We start from the raw sequence: 18,488 nt of genomic DNA, 5'->3' as shown, positions 1-18,488 counted from the left end.
TCTCACTGTGTGCCTATCATAAATAAATAAAAATTTTAAAAATGTAGGTTTTCAACAGATAGCAGTTGCAATTTTAGTACCAACAGATTAATTGATAATGGAAGTGGGAAATGAATTGAGTATATATATTGGCAAAGAATACAAATATCAGCAAACACTTGAAAAATGAGCTATTCCATATGTAGTCACGTATATGGCTTTCCAGACCCCTTTCAAAGTCCTGGAGCCTCAATGTCATCTCCCACCTAAACCTCCTATGGCTCACACATTATGAACCTGTTTGAAGAGGATAAATACATCTGTCAGTCACCCACAAAATGTATAATCCCGTTAAATAAACAAATATCACTTAAAAAATGGTTGATTTGTCTACTGTTTTTCCTCAAAACATAATTTCCGCATTCCCAAAGCAGATAGTTTGAGAGTTACTTCCTGAATCAGTCTATCTTTCAAGATAAAAAAAAAAAATAGTGTTACTTTACAGCAAAACCAAAAGATAATTTGAAGAATTATGGGCTGGCTTCTTTAACCCAAATCCATGTAAGATACTTTGGCATGTGTTACTTTGGAAAGTTGGCATTTTTAATAAATAGAAGAGCATTTTGCTTTTCCATTAAAGAGATATTTCAATATCTTATGTGCTCATTTGCAACCTCATGAAATGTTTTTTTTTCCCTTTAAATGTCAAGGTGATGTTTTCAGGATTAATATATAATCATTCTTTACACTTAAGGTACATTAGCAGGTGGGAGGCAATTATAAGTAGGTTTTCCTAAAGCTAAAGCTAAAACACCTTTACCTATGGAACTTAAATTCTTATGTAAGCAGTAATAATTTAAAGAACGTTTTCTGCTCTAAATATTTTAAGATGTACAATGAACACTAATGTACCAAGAAGGTGAAAAATATTCACACACTAACATATTTAATTGCATATCCAGCAGAGAAGCAGCTATATTTAAGTATAACTATCATTACTCAGATAATCAAATTTATTTTAACTGCTAAAATTATACCAGCAATAATAGATCTTATATTATTCATATTTCCAAATAACAGTATTACCAGAGTTATTTTGTTCACAACCCTAGGAAGTATATAGATTAAGTATTATTGTCTCCATGAAAATTCCTAAGCAGAGAGAATGACAAGGTCCAGCCAAAAGTCACATAGATAATTAATGATTAAGATAAATCAATAATCAAAAAAGATAAATCTATATCAACATAATTTCATTCTCTGCCAAGTTTTTATTCAACTAGAGTATTCTCTATTGGCAATAATATATAGTGCTTTGTCATACTTAATATTTATAAAGTAAGTCTTAATTCTGTAGTTCTGTATAAAAAAGCTGAAAAAAATAGCTTGTGAACACCGTTGCCAGGAAAGTATCTTATCAATATTGATATAAATTATAATATTCTCCTGGTGAGGATGATACAGGAGAACTTGGTTCTTGTCTCATGGAGTTGAGACACAGGAGAGTGAGTAAAGCAATAGAAGTTTTTATTCAGCAAAGATACAGAGAAAGCTCTCAGAAGTGAGAGGAGTCCCGACAGGGTTGCCACTGAGGGCTTTTTAGCTTGCCTTTTATTGGGAACCTAACCAGGGAACCCAAGGCCTTGAGATTGCTTTGTGCTGTTTCAAGTGATTGACATATGGCTGTTTTGGGGTCTGGTGAATCTCTGGGATTGTCTGGTAACCATCAAAGGGAGATACCCATCTAACAGCTTGGGGCTAGGGAGCCTAATTTACCTCTCTGTTTTGATTGTCCTATCTCCTTGGGATGGGTAGGATCCTGACTCTGGACCATTTGGTGTCCTTGGGATTTTTGGGATCCCACAGATTTATGGGAGCCTGACTCTGGGCCTTTCCCTTATCTTTCCCTGCCTAGCTCCATCTATCCTTAACCCATTCCTACATCAAGGGGATGCTCTGTAAGGCTCTGGGCAACTAACTACTTTCACGGCTTCAGCATCCACTGACCTGACTTGGTGCATCAAGTTCAGGGCCATTGTCCCCTTTCCTTGAAGGATGCACAGGTTCACAACCAAAAGACTTTATCATTTTGTCCTATAGAACAAAAGAAGTTCAGCAGCCTTCCTACTTCCAACCCATTTAGCTGTTTTCTTGTTAGTCTTAGCTGGCAGTATTCTTGCTGGTTTAACCCCACCTCTATTCCTGGCTTCTATTAGATGACTGATTGGGTCCATGGTTTGTACCCATCGTAATTTCCTTATTAACATAGGCAGTCAGTCACAATTGGAGGATTCTCTTTGAAATATGCTCTCTCTCTCTCTCTTTTGGCAAATAGGCTGAAATTTTTCAACTCCCTAATTTCTAGTTCCTTTTTGCTTATTACTTGATAAATCCTTTATTGCTCTCTTCTTGTATTTTACTGTAAACAGTCAGGAGGAAATAAGCTTCTCCTTCAACACTTGGCTTATAAATCTCCTCAGCTGGGGGTGCCTGCGTGACTTAGTTAATTGTCGGACTCTTGATTTCAGCTCAAGTCATGATCTCAGGGTCCTGGGATGGAGCCTGGCATCAGCTAGGGCTCCAGTTCAAGATGGTAAGGTAGGAAGACTGAACTCATTCCCTCTAAGGAATATGCCAAATTGCACCTATGAATAGAAGAATTCCTCCTAAAGAATAACTGAGAGCTGGTTGAACGACCAAAGACAGAGAAAATGGCAAGAGAGATGGAGACATGGTAACAAAGGGAAACCCCACCCCCAATGCCATGAAAGGCAGTGGGGAGGGATAGTACTGAGGAACCAGGAACAGAGCCTTCTGTCCTTGAGCACAGAAAAAAAAAAAAAATCCAGTTTAAAAGAGCAACTAGCAGATAAAAGAGGACATTAAAATCCCACTGAGGAGCTGTAGGGAAAGCTCTTCAGGTCAGAGGGGCTAGAGAACCACACATTTACATTCCCACCCCACCTTAAAAGCCTACACTGGAGTAGGGTCTAGACATCAAAACAGGTTGGTGTCCTAATCTCAGTGAGCTTGCCACCTGGGTGAGCCCAGGGTCCCCAAGCTCACACTACCTCTAGGTCTTACTTGGACATAGATGATAAGCCAGGGTTAAAAAGGGGAGGAGTTGCTATGGGAATACACTCACCCCCCCTCCACTTTAAAAGTCTAGATCAAAGCAGGATCTGGCTCACAATGAGCTTGCTACCTCAGGGAGCCCAGGGAGAGTAGCATGATACATTCAAAGTTCTGAAAGGAATAAACCTATAACCAAAAATACTCTACTCAGCAAGGTTATTATTTCAGATTTGAAGGAAAGAGAAAAAGTTTTCCAAAAACAAGATAAAGGAGTTTATCATTACTTACATTTCTTAAAAGATCATTACTTATCATTTCTTACAAGAAATGTTGAAGGGATTTTTAAGTGAGAAAGAAATGGCCATAGAAACAAGGAAACTATTAAAAAATGTAAAATATGATAACAGATACATAAAATGTAGAGAAGGGAGTAAAAAGGGAAGTGAAGGAAAAAATGTTTTCCTTTTCTTTTTATTTAGGATGTTATATATGAACCTCATGGTAACCACAAACACAAAATCTATGGTAGATACACACAGACCAAAAAAAAAATTAAAAGAGAGAGAAAGAGAAAGTCAAAGAAAGCACTATAGATACTTCTCTATCACAACGAGAGCAAGAAAGGACTATAAAAACAACCAGAAAACAAATTTTTAAAATGGCATTAAATGTGTATATATATATATATATATATATATATATATAATATAAAAATGTGTAAATAATATGACAAAATACCCTTTAAAGGGACTATATTAAGAAACATAGATGGGCATTACATAATGATAAAGAGATCAATCCAACAAGAGGATATAATACATATTTAGAGATCTATGCACTCAATATTGGAACACCTAAATACACAAAGCAAATATTAATGAACATAAAGAGAGAAATTAATGGTAATACAATAATAGTAAGGGAGACTTTAACACTCTACATATATCAATGGATAGATTATCCAGACAGAAAATTCATAAGGAAGCAGTGTCTTTGAATGACACACTGTACCAGATGGACATATAGAACATTACATCTCACAACAACAGAATATGCATTCTGTGGAATGCATATGGAACACTCTCCAGAAGAGATCACATATTAGGTCATAAAACAAGTCTCAATAAATTTAAGAAGACTAAAATCATACCATGTGTCTTTTCCTTTCACAATGCCATAAAACTAGAAATAAATCCAAAGGAAAAAAACTGGAAAAAACAAACAAACACATGGAGACTAAACAATATGATTGTAAACAACTAATGGGTCAATGAAGCAATCAAAGAAATAAAAAAAAAATACACTGAGACAAATGAAAATGAAAACACAACAGCCCCAAATCCCTGGGACATAGCAAAAGCAGTTCTGAGAGGGAAGTAGATAGTAACATAGTCCTACCTCAAAAACTCAATCTAACCTCATGTCCAAAGGACTGAGAAAGAGAACAAAGCCCAAACTAGAATGGAAATAATTAAGAGAGCAGAAATAAATGAAGCAAAGACTAAAATAACAGAAAAAAATTTAATCAAACCAAGTGCTGGTTCTTTGGAAAAAACAAAAATAACAACAACACAACAACAAACACTTAGCCAGACTCATTAAAAAAAGAGGGAGAAAGAAATGACCCTAATAAAATCAGAAATTAAACCGGAAAAGTAACAAGTGACACCAATTAAATACAAAGCATTTTAAGAGAATACTATAAAAAATATATGATAACTGAACAACCTAGAAGAAATCAGCAAATTCCTAGAAACAACAATCTTCCAAAACTGAACCAGGAAGAAGTAGAAAATCTGAACAGATTGACTACATGTAATGAAACTGAATTGGCAAAAACAAAAAAACACACCCCCCAAAACAAACAAACCAACCCAAACAAACAAACAAACAAACACAAACCCTACCAAAAAATTAAAGTCCAGGATGAAATGGATCCACAGGTGAATTCTACCAGACAGTTAAAGGAGAATTAATGCCTATTCTCCTCAAACTATTAAAACAAAAACAAGGGCAGCCCAGGTGGCTCAGCGGTTTAGTGCCTGCCTTTGGCCCAGGGCATGACCCTGGAGTCCTGGGATTGAGTCCCACATTGGGCTCCCTGCATGGAGCCTGCTTCTCTCTCTCCCTGTGTCTCTACCTCTCTCTCTCTCTCTTTGTCTCTCATGAATAAATATTAAAATAATAAAACAAAAACAAACAAGCAAACAAAAATCAGAAGAAGGAAGGAGAGCTTCCAAATACATTCCAGGAGTCTATCATTACCCTGATATCAAAATCAGAAAATGACACCAAAAAAAAGTAAACTACAGACCAATATCCCTGATGAACATAGATATAAAAATCCTCAACAAAATATTAGCAAACTGCATATGATATTAGATTAAAAAAAAAACATTCACCAAATCAGGTGCAATTACTGAGGTACAAGATGGTTTAATATTTATAAAATCAATGTCGTACACCATATCAAGAAAAGGAGAGATAAAAATCATGTGGTCATTTCAATAGATGCAGAAGAAGCATTTGACAAGATTCAACATCCATTCATTATAAAAACTCTCAACAAAATGAAATTAGACAAAACATACCTCAACATAATAAGAATATAAATGAAAAGCACTCAGCAAACATCATACTCAAACACATGAAGAGAGCTTTCAGGGCACCTGGGTGGCTCAGTTGGTTAAGTGTCCTACTCTTGGTTTCGGCTCAGGTCATGGTTTAAGGATCATGATATGAAGCCCCGAGTCAGGCTCCACACTCAATGCAGAGTCTGCTTGAACTTCTCTCTCTCCCTCTCCTCCCCATTCCCTGCCCTTCCCTCTGCTCACATGCTATCTCTCTAAAATAAATCAATCAGGAAAAAAAAAAAAAGAGAGAGAGAGAGAGAACTTCTTTCCAAGGTCAGGAACAAGACAAGGATGTCCACTTGTATCACTTTTACTCAACATAGTACTGAAAGTCCTGGCCACAGTAATCAGACAAGAAATAAGAAGCATCCATACTGATAATGAGAAGTAACACTGTCACTATTTGCAGAGAACATGATACTATACATAGAAAACCCTAAAGATTCTACCAAAACACTATTCAAATAAACAGATTCAGCAAAGCAGGATACAAAATTCATACTCAGATATTGGTAGTATTTCTATATATTAACAATAAAGTCAGACAAAAATTTAAAAATCATTTGCAATTGCACCAAAAATTAAAAAAAAAAAAAAAAAACTAGGAATAAACCTAACCAAAGAGGTGGAAGACACGTACTAGGAAAACTATAAAATATTGATGAGGGAAATTTTTTTTAATTTATTTTTTATTGGTGTTCAATTTACTAACATACAGAATAACCCCCAGTGCCGTCACCCATTCACTCCCAACCCCCGCCCTCCTCCCCTTCTACCACCCCTAGTTCGTTTCCCAGAGTTAGCAGTCTTTACGTTCTGTTTCCCTTTCTGATATTTTCCACACATTTCTTCTCCCTTCCCTTATATTCCCTTTCACTATTATTTATATTCCCCAAATGAATGAGAACATATAATGTTTGTCCTTCTCCGACTGACTTACTTCACTCAGCATAATACCCTCCAGTTCCATCCACGTTGAAGCAAATGGTGGGTATTTGTCATTTCTAATAGCTGAGTAGTATTCCATTGTATACATAAACCACATCTTCTTTATCCATTCATCTTTCGTTGGACACCGAGGCTCCTTCCACAGTTTGGCTATCGTGGCCATTGCTGCTAGAAACATCGGGGTGCAGGTGTCCCGGCGTTTCATTGCATTTGTATCTTTGGGGTAAATCCCCAACAGTGCAATTGCTGGGTCCTAGGGCAGGTCTATTTTTAACTCTTTGAGGAACCTCCACACAGTTTTCCAGAGTGGCTGACCAGTTCACATTCCCACCAACAGTGTATGAGGGTTCCCTTTTCTCCGCATCCTCTCCAACATTTGTTGTTTCCTGCCTTGTTAATTTGCCCCATTCTCACTGGTGTGAGGTGGTATCTCATTGTGGTTTTGATTTGTATTTCCCTGATGGCAAGTGATGCAGAGCATTTTCTCATGTGCATGTTGGCCATGTCTATGTCTTCCTCTGTGAGGTTTCTGTTCATGTCTTTTGCCCATTTCATGATTGGATTGTTTGTTTCTTTGGTGTTGAGTTTAAGAAGTTCTTTATAGATCTTGGAAACTAGCCCTTTATCTGATATGTCATTTGCAAATATCTTCTCCCATTCTGTAGGTTGTCTTTGAGTTTTGTTGACTGTATCCTTTGCTGTGCAAAAGCTTCTTATCTTGATGAAGTCCCAATAGTTCATTCTTGCTTTTGTTTCTTTTGCCTTCGTGGATGTATCTTGCAAGAAGTTACTATGGCCGAGTTCAAAAAGGGTGTTGCCTGTGTTCTTCTCTAGGATTTTGATGGAATCTTGTCTCACATTTAGATCTTTCATCCATTTTGAGTTTATCTTGGTGTATGGTGAAAGAGAGTGGTCTAGTTTCATTCTTCTGCATGTGGATGTCCAATTTTCCCAGCACCATTTATTGAAGAGACTGTCTTTCTTCCAATGGATAGTCTTTCCTCCTTTATCGAATATTAGTTGCCCATAAAGTTCAGGGTCCACTTCTGGATTCTCTATTCTGTTCCACTGATCTATGTGTCTGTTTCTGTGCCAGTACCACACTGTCTTGATGACCACAAGCTTTGTAGTACAACCTGAAATCTGGCATTGTGATGCCCCCAGATATGGTTTTCTTTTTTAAAATTCCCCTGGCTATTCGGGGTCTTTTCTGATTCCACACAAATCTTAAAATAATTTGTTCTAACTCTCTGAAGAAAGTCCATGGTATTTTGATAGGGATTGCATTAAACGTGTATATTGCCCTGGGTAACATTGACATTTTCACAATATTAATTCTGCCAATCCATGAGCATGGAATATTTTTCCATCTCTTTGTGTCTTCCTCAATTTCTTTCAGAAGTGTTCTATAGTTTTGAGGGTATAGATCCTTTACATCTTTGGTTAGGTTTATTCCTAGGTATCCTATGCTTTTGGGTGCAATTGTAAATGGGATTGACTCCTTAATTTCTCTTTCTTCAGTCTCATTGTTAGTGTATAGAAATGCCCCTGATTTCTGGGCATTGATTTTGTATCCTGCCACGCTACCGAATTGCTGTATGAGTTCTAGCAATCTTGGGGTGGAGACTTTTGGGTTTTCTATGTAGAGTATCATGTCATCGGCGAAGAGGGAGAGTTTGACTTCTTCTTTGCCAATTTGAATGCCTTTAATGTCTTTTTGTTGTCTGATTGCTGAGACTAGGACTTCCAGTACTATGTTGAACAGCAGTGGTGAGAGTGGACATCCCTGTCTTGTTCCTGATCTTAGGGGAAAGGTTCCCAGTGCTTCCCCATTGAGAATGATATTTGCTGTGGGCTTTTCATAGATGGCTTTAAGATGTCGAGGAATGTTCCCTCTATCCCTACACTCTGAAGAGTTTTGATCAGAAATGGATGCTGTATTTTGTCAAATGCTTTCTCTGCATCTAATGAGAGGATCATATGGTTCTTGGTTTTTCTCTTGCTGATATGATGAATCACATTGATTATTTTACGGGTGTTGAACCAGCCTTGTGTCCCAGGGATAAATCCTACTTGGTCATGGTGAATAATTTTCTTAATGTACTATTGGATCCTATTGGCTAGTATCTTGTTGAGAATTTTTGCATCCATGTTCATCAGGGATATTGGTCTGTAATTCTCCTTTTTGGTGGGGTCTTTGTCTGGTTTTGGAATTAAGGTGATGCTGGCCTCATAGAACGAATTTGGAAGTACTCCATCTCTTTCTATCTTTCCAAACAGCTTTAGGAGAATAGGTATGGTTTCTTCTTTAAACGTTTGATAAAATTCCCCTGGGAAGCCATCTGGCCCTGGACTCTTGTGTCTTGGGAGGTTTTTGATGACTGCTTCAATTTCCTCCCTGGTTATTGGCCTGTTCAGGTTTTCTATTTCTTCCTGTTCCAGTTTTGGTAGTTTGTGGCTTTGCAGGAATGCGTCCATTTCTCCTAGATTGCCTAATTTATTGGCGTATAGATGTTCATAATATGTTTTTAAAATCGTTTGTATTTCCTTGGTGTTGGTAGTGATCTCTCCTTTCTCATTCATGATTTTATTAATTTGAGTCTTCTCTCTCTTCTTTTTAATAAGGCTGGCTAATGGTTTATCTATCTTATTAATTCCTTCAAAGAACCCACTCCTGGTTCTGTTGATCTGTTCCACAGTTCTTCTGGTCTCGATTTTGTTGAGTTCTGCTCGAATCTTTATTAACTCCCTTCTTCTCTTGGGTGTAGGATCTATTTGCTGTTTTTTCTCTAGCTCCTTTATGTGTAAGGTTAGCTTTTGTATTTGAGTTCTTTCCAGGTTTTGAATGGATGCTTGTATTGCGATGTATTTCCCCCTTAGGACTGCTTTTGCTGCATCCCAAAGATTTTGGATGGTTGTATCTTCATTCTCATTAGTTTCCATGAATCTTTTTAATTCTTCCTTAATTTCCTGGTTGACCCTTTCATCTTTTAGCAGGATGGTCCTTAACCTCCACGTGTTTGAGGTCCTTCCAAACTTCTTGTTGTGATTTAGTTCTAATTTCAAGGCATTATGGTTTGAGAATATGCAGGGGACGATCCCAATCTTTTGGTATCGGTTCAGACCTGATTTGTGACCCAATATGTGGTCTATTCTGGAGAAAGTTCCATGTGCGCTTGAGAAGAATGTGTATTCAGTTGAGTTTGGATGTAAAGTTCTGTAGATATCTGTGAAATCCATCTGGTCCAGTGTATCATTTAAAGCTCTCGTTTCTTTGGAGATGTTGTGCTTAGAAGACATATCGAGTATAGAAAGAGCTAGATTGAAGTCACCAAGTATAAGTGTATTATTATCTAAGTATTTCTTCACTTTGGTTAATAATTGATTTATATATTTGGCAGCTCCCACATTCGGGGCATATATATTGAGAATTGTTAAGTCCTCTTGTTGAATAGATCCTTTAAGTATGATATAGTGTCCCTCTTCATCTCTCACTACAGTCTTTGGGGTAAATTTTAGTTTATCTGATATAAGGATGGCTACCCCTGCTTTCTTTTGAGGACCATTCGAATGGTAAATGGTCCTCCAACCTTTTATTTTCAGGCTGTAGGTGTCCTTCTGTCTAAAATGAGTCTCTTGTAGACAGCAAATAGATGGGTCCTGCTTTTTTATCCAGTTTGAAACCCTGCACCTTTTGATGGGGTCATTAAGCCCGTTCACATTCAGAGTTACTATTGAGAGATATGAATTTAGTGTCATCATGATAACTATTCAGTCCTTGTTTTTGTGGAATGTTCCACTGAACTTCTTCTTAAAGGGGAATTTTAAGAGTCCCCCTTAAAATTTCTTGCAGAGCTCGTTTGGAGGTCACATATTCTTTCAGTTGCTGCCTGTCTTGGAAGCTCTTTATCTCTCCTTCCATTTTGAATGAGAGCCTTGCTGGATAAAGTATTCTTGGTTGCATGTTCTTCTCATTTAGGACCTTGAATATATCCTGCCAGCCCTTTCTGGCCTGCCAGGTCTCTGTGGAGAGGTCTGCTGTTACCCTAATACTCCTCCCCATAAAAGTCAGGGATTTCTTGTCTCTTGCTGCTTTAAGGATCTTCTGTTTATCTTTGGAATTTGCAAGCTTCGCTATTAAATGTCGAGGTGTTGAACGGTTTTTATTGATTTTAGGGGGGGATCTCTCTATTTCCTGGATCTGAATGCCTGTTTCCCTTCCCAGATTAGGAAAGTTTTCAGCTAGAATTTGTTCAAATACATATTCTGGTCCTCTGTCCCTTTCGGCACCCTCGGGAACACCAATTAAACGTAGGTTTTTCTTCCTCAGGCTGTCGTTTATTTCCCTTAATCTATCTTCATGGTCTTTTAATTGTTTGTCTCTTTTTTCCTCAGTTTCCCTCTTTGCTATCAACTTGTCTTCTATGTCACTCACTCGTTCTTCCACCTCGTTAACCCTCGTCGTTAGGACTTCTAGTTTGGATTGCATCTCATTCAATTGATTTTTAATTTCTGCCTGATTAGCTTTAAATTCTGCAGTCATGAAGTCTCTTGAGTCCTTTATGCTTTTTTCTAGAGCCACCAGTAGCTCTATAATAGTGCTTCTGAATTGGCTTTCTGGCATTGAATTGTAATCCAGATTTTGTAACTCTGTGGGAGAGAGGACTGTTTCTGATTCTTTCTTTTGAGGTGAGGTTTTCCTTCTAGTCATTTTGCTCAGTGCAGAGTGGCCAAAAGCAAGTTGTATTGGGAAAAAGAGAAAAAGAGAGGAGAGAAAGAAGGAAAGAAAAGAGAAGAGAAAAAAAGGAAGAAAAAAAAAACGAAAAAAAAAAAAGAAGAAAAAGAAAGAAAAAGAAAGAAAGGAGAAAAAAGGGGGGTGGGGGAAGGAAACAAATCAAAAAGCAAAAAAAAAAAAAAAAAAAAGAACCACGGGGGAGTATCTTCTGATTCTGTGTACTTTAAGTCCCTTGACTTCCCCTGGAAGTTGTCAGTCTAGCTGGTGTTCTGGGGGAGGGGCCTGCTGTGCTGATTTTCAGGTGTGAGCACTTGGGGGAGCTGCTCTGCCCCTGCCTGGTGCAGGGCTCAGTGGGGGTTGTTTACCCCGTGAGGCCCCTGGAGGAACAACCCCAGTGTCGGGGCCAGCTCTGAAGCCCTGGAGTCAGCTCCCACAGTAACTCCGGAGCTCTCGGTCTGCAGGGCCTGGAGGCTCCGGGGCGGGGCCGCTGATGTGCTCAGCTGGGGCAGGAGCGTCCTCGCTGTCCTGGGCCCTCCCGGCCTCTGCCTGTCCCGGGGGAGGCCGGATCCTGGGCTGTGTCCCGGCGCCCTGTGCTCCGGGGCCTGCGCTGTTGGATTCGCGCTCCCGTTGGCGCAGCCCCCTCCGCGGAGCCGCCCCCGAGCCCCCGAGCTGCTCCCGCCCGCAGCCCCCTCCGCGGAGCTGCCCCCGAGCCCCCCGAGCTGCTCCCGCCCCGCAGCCCCTCCGCGGAGCCGCCCCCGAGCCCCCCCGAGCTGCTCCCGCCCGCAGCCCCCTCCGCGGAGCCGCCCCCGAGCCCCCCGAGCTGCTCCCGCCCCGCAGCCCCCTCCGCGGAGCCGCCCCCGAGCCCCCCCGAGCTGCTCCGGGTCCCGCCGTGCGCGCTGCAGCCCTTAGGGAGCTCGGCCGCGGGGTGTGGGGCTCTCCCGGGGCGCAGGTGTCTGTTAGTGTCCCCGGGAGCCTGAGGGCATCCCCGCCCTCCTGGGTCCTGCTCCACCTCCCGCGAGCCCCTTTCCCCCGGGAAGGTCGGTGCAGCTCCTGCTCCTCCGGGACGGGGCTCTCCTGTCCTGGGGACACTCGCCCCGGCCTCAGCCCGGCTCCTCGCGGGGCCCCTCCCCCTTGGAGGCCTTTGTTCCTTTACTTCTTTTTCCCCGTCTTCCTACCTTGATAGAAGCGCGAACTCTTCTCACTGTAGCATTCCAGCTGGTCTCTCTTTAATTCTCAGGCCGAATTCATAGATTTTCAGGATAATTTGAAGGTTTTCTAGGTAATTTGGTGGAGACAGGTGATTTGGGGACCCTACTCTTCCGCCATCTTGCCCCTCCTCCTCTTGATGAGGGAAATTGAAGATAACACAAACAAATGGATATGTTTCCATGCTCATGGCCTGAAAGAATAAATATTGTTAAAATGTCCAAAGCAATCTACAAATTCAATGCAATCCCTATCAAAATAGCAACATTTTCATAAAGCTTCAATACTACTAAAAGTTGTATGGAACCACTAAAGACTCTGACTAAGCAACCTGAGAAAAACAAAGCTAGAGGTATTACAACACCAGATTTCAATATATACCAAAAGTTGTAATAGAAACAGTGTTTTATTGGCACAAAAAAATAGACATGTAGATCAATAGAGATCCCAGAAATAAACCCACACTTACGGGGTCAATTAATTTATGACAAAGAAGGCACAAATATGTATAGGGAAAACACAGTCTCTTTAATAAACGGTGCTGGGAAAACTGGAGAGCTACGTGTAGAAGAAGCTAGTGTACTGGGCCACTTTTTATTATCATACACAAAAATAAACTCAAAAGGCATTAAAAACCTAAATGTGAGACCTGAAACCCAGAAGAGAACACAGACAGTAATTTCTCTGACATTGGCCGTAGCAACATTTTTCTAGATAGCTTTGCTAAGGCAAGGAAAACAAAAGCAAAAATAAACTATTGGGACTATCTCAACATAAAAAGCTTTTGTACAGCAAAGGAATCCATAAAGAAAACAAGAAGATAGCTTACTAAATGGGAGAAGATACTTGCAAATGAGGTACCTGCTAAGGGGTTAAAACCAAACTATATAAAAATTTATACAACACCAATAAAATAAAATAAAATAAAATAATAAATAAAGTAAAATAAAATAAAATAAAATAAAATTTAAAAATGAGCAGAAGACCTGGATAGACCTTTTTCCTTTTTCTTTTTTTTAAAGATTTTATTTACTTATTCATGAGAGACACACAGAGAGGCAGAGACACAGGCAGAGGCAGAGGGAGAAGCAGGCTCCATGCAGAGCCCAATGCAGGACTTAATCCTGGATCTCCAGGATCATACCCTGGGCTGAAGTCAGACGCTTAACCACTGCACCACCCAGGCATCCCTGGATAGACCTTTTTCCAAAGAAGGCGTACAGATGGTGTACAGACACATGGAAAGATGTTCAGTATCACTCATCATCAGGGAAATGCAAATCAAAACCACAATAAGATATTACCTCACACCTGTTAGAATGTATAAAATGTAAGACAAGTAACAAGTGTTGGTGAGGATGTGGAGAAAAGGAACCCTGGTTCACTGTTGGGGGCATGGGAAGTGGTGCAGCCACTGTGGAAAACAATATGGAGGTTCCTCAAAAAAATAAAAATAGAAATACCATATGATCCAATAATTTCATTATTAGGTATTTACCCAGAGAAAATGAAAGTACTAACTCAAGAAGATATATGCACCTCTATGTTTATTGCAGCATTATTTAGGCAAGACTAGGAAGCAACCTAAGTGTCCATTAATAGACAAATAAAGAATGAATGGTGTATGTATAGAAATATACACACATACAATGGAATATCACACAGCCATAAAAAGGATGAGATCATGACACTTAAGACAACATGAATGAACTTACAGGGTATTATGTCAAGTGAAATAAATCATACTAAGAAAAACAAATACCATAGGACCCCACTCATAAATGGAATCCTAAATAAACAAAAAGTGGAATCAGAATTATAAAGAACAAACTGATGGTTGCCAAAGCAGAGAAGGGTGAGGAGTAGAGTTGGGCAAAACAGGTATGGGGAGTAGGGATATACAGGCTTCTAGTCATGGAATAAGTCACTGTAATAAAAAGCAGAGCGTAAGGATCACAGTCAATGATACTGATCATAGGTATACTTGGTGAACACAGCATAATGTATAAACTCATCAAATCACTAAGTTGTACACATGAAACTAATGAAACATTGTAAGTCTACTAAAAAAAAAAAATCTCAGCTAAATATCCAACCTTATCACTCACTAGAACATGAACACAATTCAGCCATGTTCTCTACCACTTTCTAACAACGACCACCTTTCCTCCATTGTCCAGTAACATGTTCCTCATTTCCATCTGAGACCTCAACAGAATGGTCTTTACCAACATTCTGTATTGATTTCTACCAACATTCTGTACATGATTACTTAGATATTCTCTAAAATGAGACTTCTCGGGCAACCCTGATGTCACAGCGGTTTAGCGCCACCTGCAGCCCGGGGTGTGATCCAGGGGACCCGGGATCGAGTCCCACGTTGGCCTTCCTGCATGGAGCCTGCTTCTCCCTCTGCCTGTGTCTCTGCCTCTCTCTCTCTCTCTGAATAAATAAATAAATAAATAAATAAATAAATAAATAAATAAATAAATAAATAAATAAATACATACATACATACATACATACATACATACATAAATAAATAAATTTTAAAAAATGAGACTTCTCTACAATTCCCTTTTCCTTTCTGAGCCTTCACCAGGATCACTTTTACCATCCCACAGGCTTTTTCTAATATGCCCCTCAGTAATCTTCCATCCTCTAACCATGACAGTTTTAAAGCCACTTTTGCCGAGGTGCCTGGGTAGCTCTATTGGCTGAGTGTTTGCATCTAAGTTTTGGCTTAGGTCATGATCTTGGGATCATGAGATCAAGCCCTACATCCGACTACTCAGCACAGAGTCTGCTTAAGATTCTCTCCCTCAAAAAAAAAAAAAAAAATTAAAATTAAAAAATAAAAAAAATAAAAGATTCTCTCCCTCTGCCCCTCTCCTGGCACTATCTCTCTCAAGTAAATCTTAAAAAAAAAAAAAAAGAAAGAAAGAAGTCACTTATGCATATTTTTTCAAGTATATGCTCTTTGAAATTGTTTTATTATACATCTGACATGAAATCCCACACGCTATTCAATGGTGGATAACCACCTTTCCTAGAAGCAGGTTAGTAATCTTTTTTATTTTTTATTTTTATTAAGATTGATTTATTCATGAGAGATGCACAGAGAGAGGCAGAAACTTACGCAGAGGGAGAAGCAGTTTCCCTGCACGAAAGCCTGATTTGGGACTTGATCCTAGGACCCTGGGATTAACACCTGAGCCAAAGGCAGACACATAATCACTGAGCCCTGGTAATCTTTTTTAACCTTGGTATTCATTTATTCAACAAATATTTATTGAACACACACAATAGGTCAAAAACTTTATCAGCACTGGGGATTTTTAAAGTTAGTAAGTTTTATTTTTTTAAGTAATTTTAAAAGTTAAATTTTAAATCTTGGGTGCTAAAAATAGCCTATTATCCAAGTTAATATCACATTCCCTAATATTTTAGTCTTATAAAGTGGATTTAGAACTAAATAACTACATTTTAATACATTATTACAATACAGTATTGAGATATTATTTGTAATCCACCAACTCATTTGTCCTCTACTGGAGATTTTCAAAGAGAATACAAAAGAATTTAGACATAAGAAAAATATTAATATTACTCAATCCATACATTTCACAAGTGACTTACAGTAACCTACAGAATGAAATAACAAAAAGGTGCCTTGATTGGAACAATTTATTTTGTCCTTTGGTCATGAACTACATTTGATTGTTCCTTATATGCTCACAAAGATAGAAAATTTTGAATACTGTTTTATAATTCATTTAAAACACTTATCCCTACCTTTAAAGTTATTTGAGCTTGAGAATTCCTTTGAGAAAGTATCACTGAAAAGGTGTTGAGGTAAAGTGAAAAGAAGAAAAATTGTAATTTTTGGAATATCAAAAATGTTTAGTATACTGGCATGTCATTTTGGAAAAATATGTGCAGCATAGTAATCAGAGGAATAAAGAAATGTGAACCAGTATGTCTAAGGTTCAGACCTGGTGTACTGAATGTATATGCAACATGAGTTAGATAAAAGCAATTATGACCTTTCCTCATGAAATGGAGAAGCAGCTTATAAAATTTTTTAAAATGAGGTGAAATTCATGTGTTAAATTAATGTGTATTTTATTTCCAAACAATATTTTAAGAAATAAAGGAGCAAATTTATGAGAACAAAATGCAAACTGAGATTAATATTAAAGTGCTGCAATTAAAGGACATGCTGAAAGACACAAAGAATTGGTACATTTCACTGACAATGTCTGCCATAGAAAAGTCCATTTTATCTGCTTATGGTTACATATTTCTTAAAGTGTCATTAGTGACATCTGAAAATGTTTTTACTAAGGATTTGTATGTGATTTGATCTGGAGCAAAAATTAACTTGGCATCCATGGCATGAAGAGTTGAAAACACTAAGCTCTTATTTCATAATAATGGAGGGAAGTGGAGTTACTGAAATAATTATATCTCAAACTTTTATATACAAAATATGAATTTCTACTCTTTTTAGATTACAGTGAAAAATACAGAGCCCTATTATAATAGAAACAATGCATTTATTCTGTGTTTTTCCCCATATTGCCATTTAAGTCATCCCAATAAAAATGTTTGCAATTTATTTAGAGGACAGTAGCTAATAAGTTCATTTCTTATATTAAATTTATTTAGATGATTACCTCTAAAAGAGTGCTAAACTATCTTATGCACAATTCTTTTGCTGGTCATATATTTTTTTTTTTTCAAAACCACCATATATTGCCCTTTATCACCTTAGTTACAGCTGACTAATCCAGAGCAAACACTTTATCCGGGTGCAATGAATCCACAGCCTAGTCAGGGGTTGTTGAAATACAAGATCAAACAAATTACTCAATGAAATATGAACTAATTAAATCTAAGAGAGTAAGTTCATTATATGAGAATATCAGATGATGGTCACGAGGAAGGGTTAGGATTAAAAGAAACGTGATGAAAATGCTCAATTCAAAGTTACAAAGAAAAGGACTTAATGCTCAAGCAGATAAATGTTGCTAGGGAGAGGTATGTAGTAACATTCAGCTATGCCATGGGAAAGAACACTGATGCCACACTGGAGCACTGTCCTACTGGTTTTAGATGACTTCCACATCTTTTCTACATATGTCTTCACAACATTCTCTTTTTGGGCTTATTTCCCTTAAAAAAAAAGTGCTGTGCCACATCAAAAGAACTCAGAGAACAACTTGAAAACCATATTGGTGGGGGCAAGGGGTGGTGGTCGAGTATTTTACTCCAACAAAAATTCTCTTGAGAATTGCCCAAAGAATTCCTTTTATATACAGGTCAGCACTTGGGTTCCAAAAGTTATTTAAATATACACATAGAATCATTGACTGCTAACTTCTTATGTGAAGAATCCTTAGTTAGTGGAATTATCCTCATAATTTCCAAGATAACCTATTTTTTTCATGACTAAAGCCCAGAAACAACCTAGCAGGTTGGCTTTAATATACACTGTGGGGGGGGGGGGGGATAAGTATTAATCTACATTTGTGTAATAACATCTTAATGAGACAAATTATAAAGATAATTGGTGGACAAAAAAGGACATATTTGAATATTGATTATCCTAATCATTGGAACAGTACCCACTTTAAATTGTTTTCAAAAGCCCTTCCTCCACTGCCCCCTGCATCAGACTCAGGTTTTGAATACTAGAAGTAGGAACTAAAAAACCTCATTGTCACATTTATGCATTATTAGATGATATCACTTAATTCATTTTCACCAGCTTAATTGTTAAAAATGTTCATTATGCAGAAATCTTAGCCCCATTGACTCTTTACTGAGTAAAGCTATTATGCTTATTGTAATACAGTTAGTAATCTGGTACATTTTAACTCTTGCTGTGAGATAGTCAATGTTGAATC

Source organism: Canis lupus, chromosome 22, assembly GCF_003254725.2.
Source record: "Canis lupus dingo isolate Sandy chromosome 22, ASM325472v2, whole genome shotgun sequence".
Classification (NCBI taxonomy): domain Eukaryota; kingdom Metazoa; phylum Chordata; class Mammalia; order Carnivora; family Canidae; genus Canis; species Canis lupus.
This window is presented reverse-complemented; position numbering follows the sequence as displayed.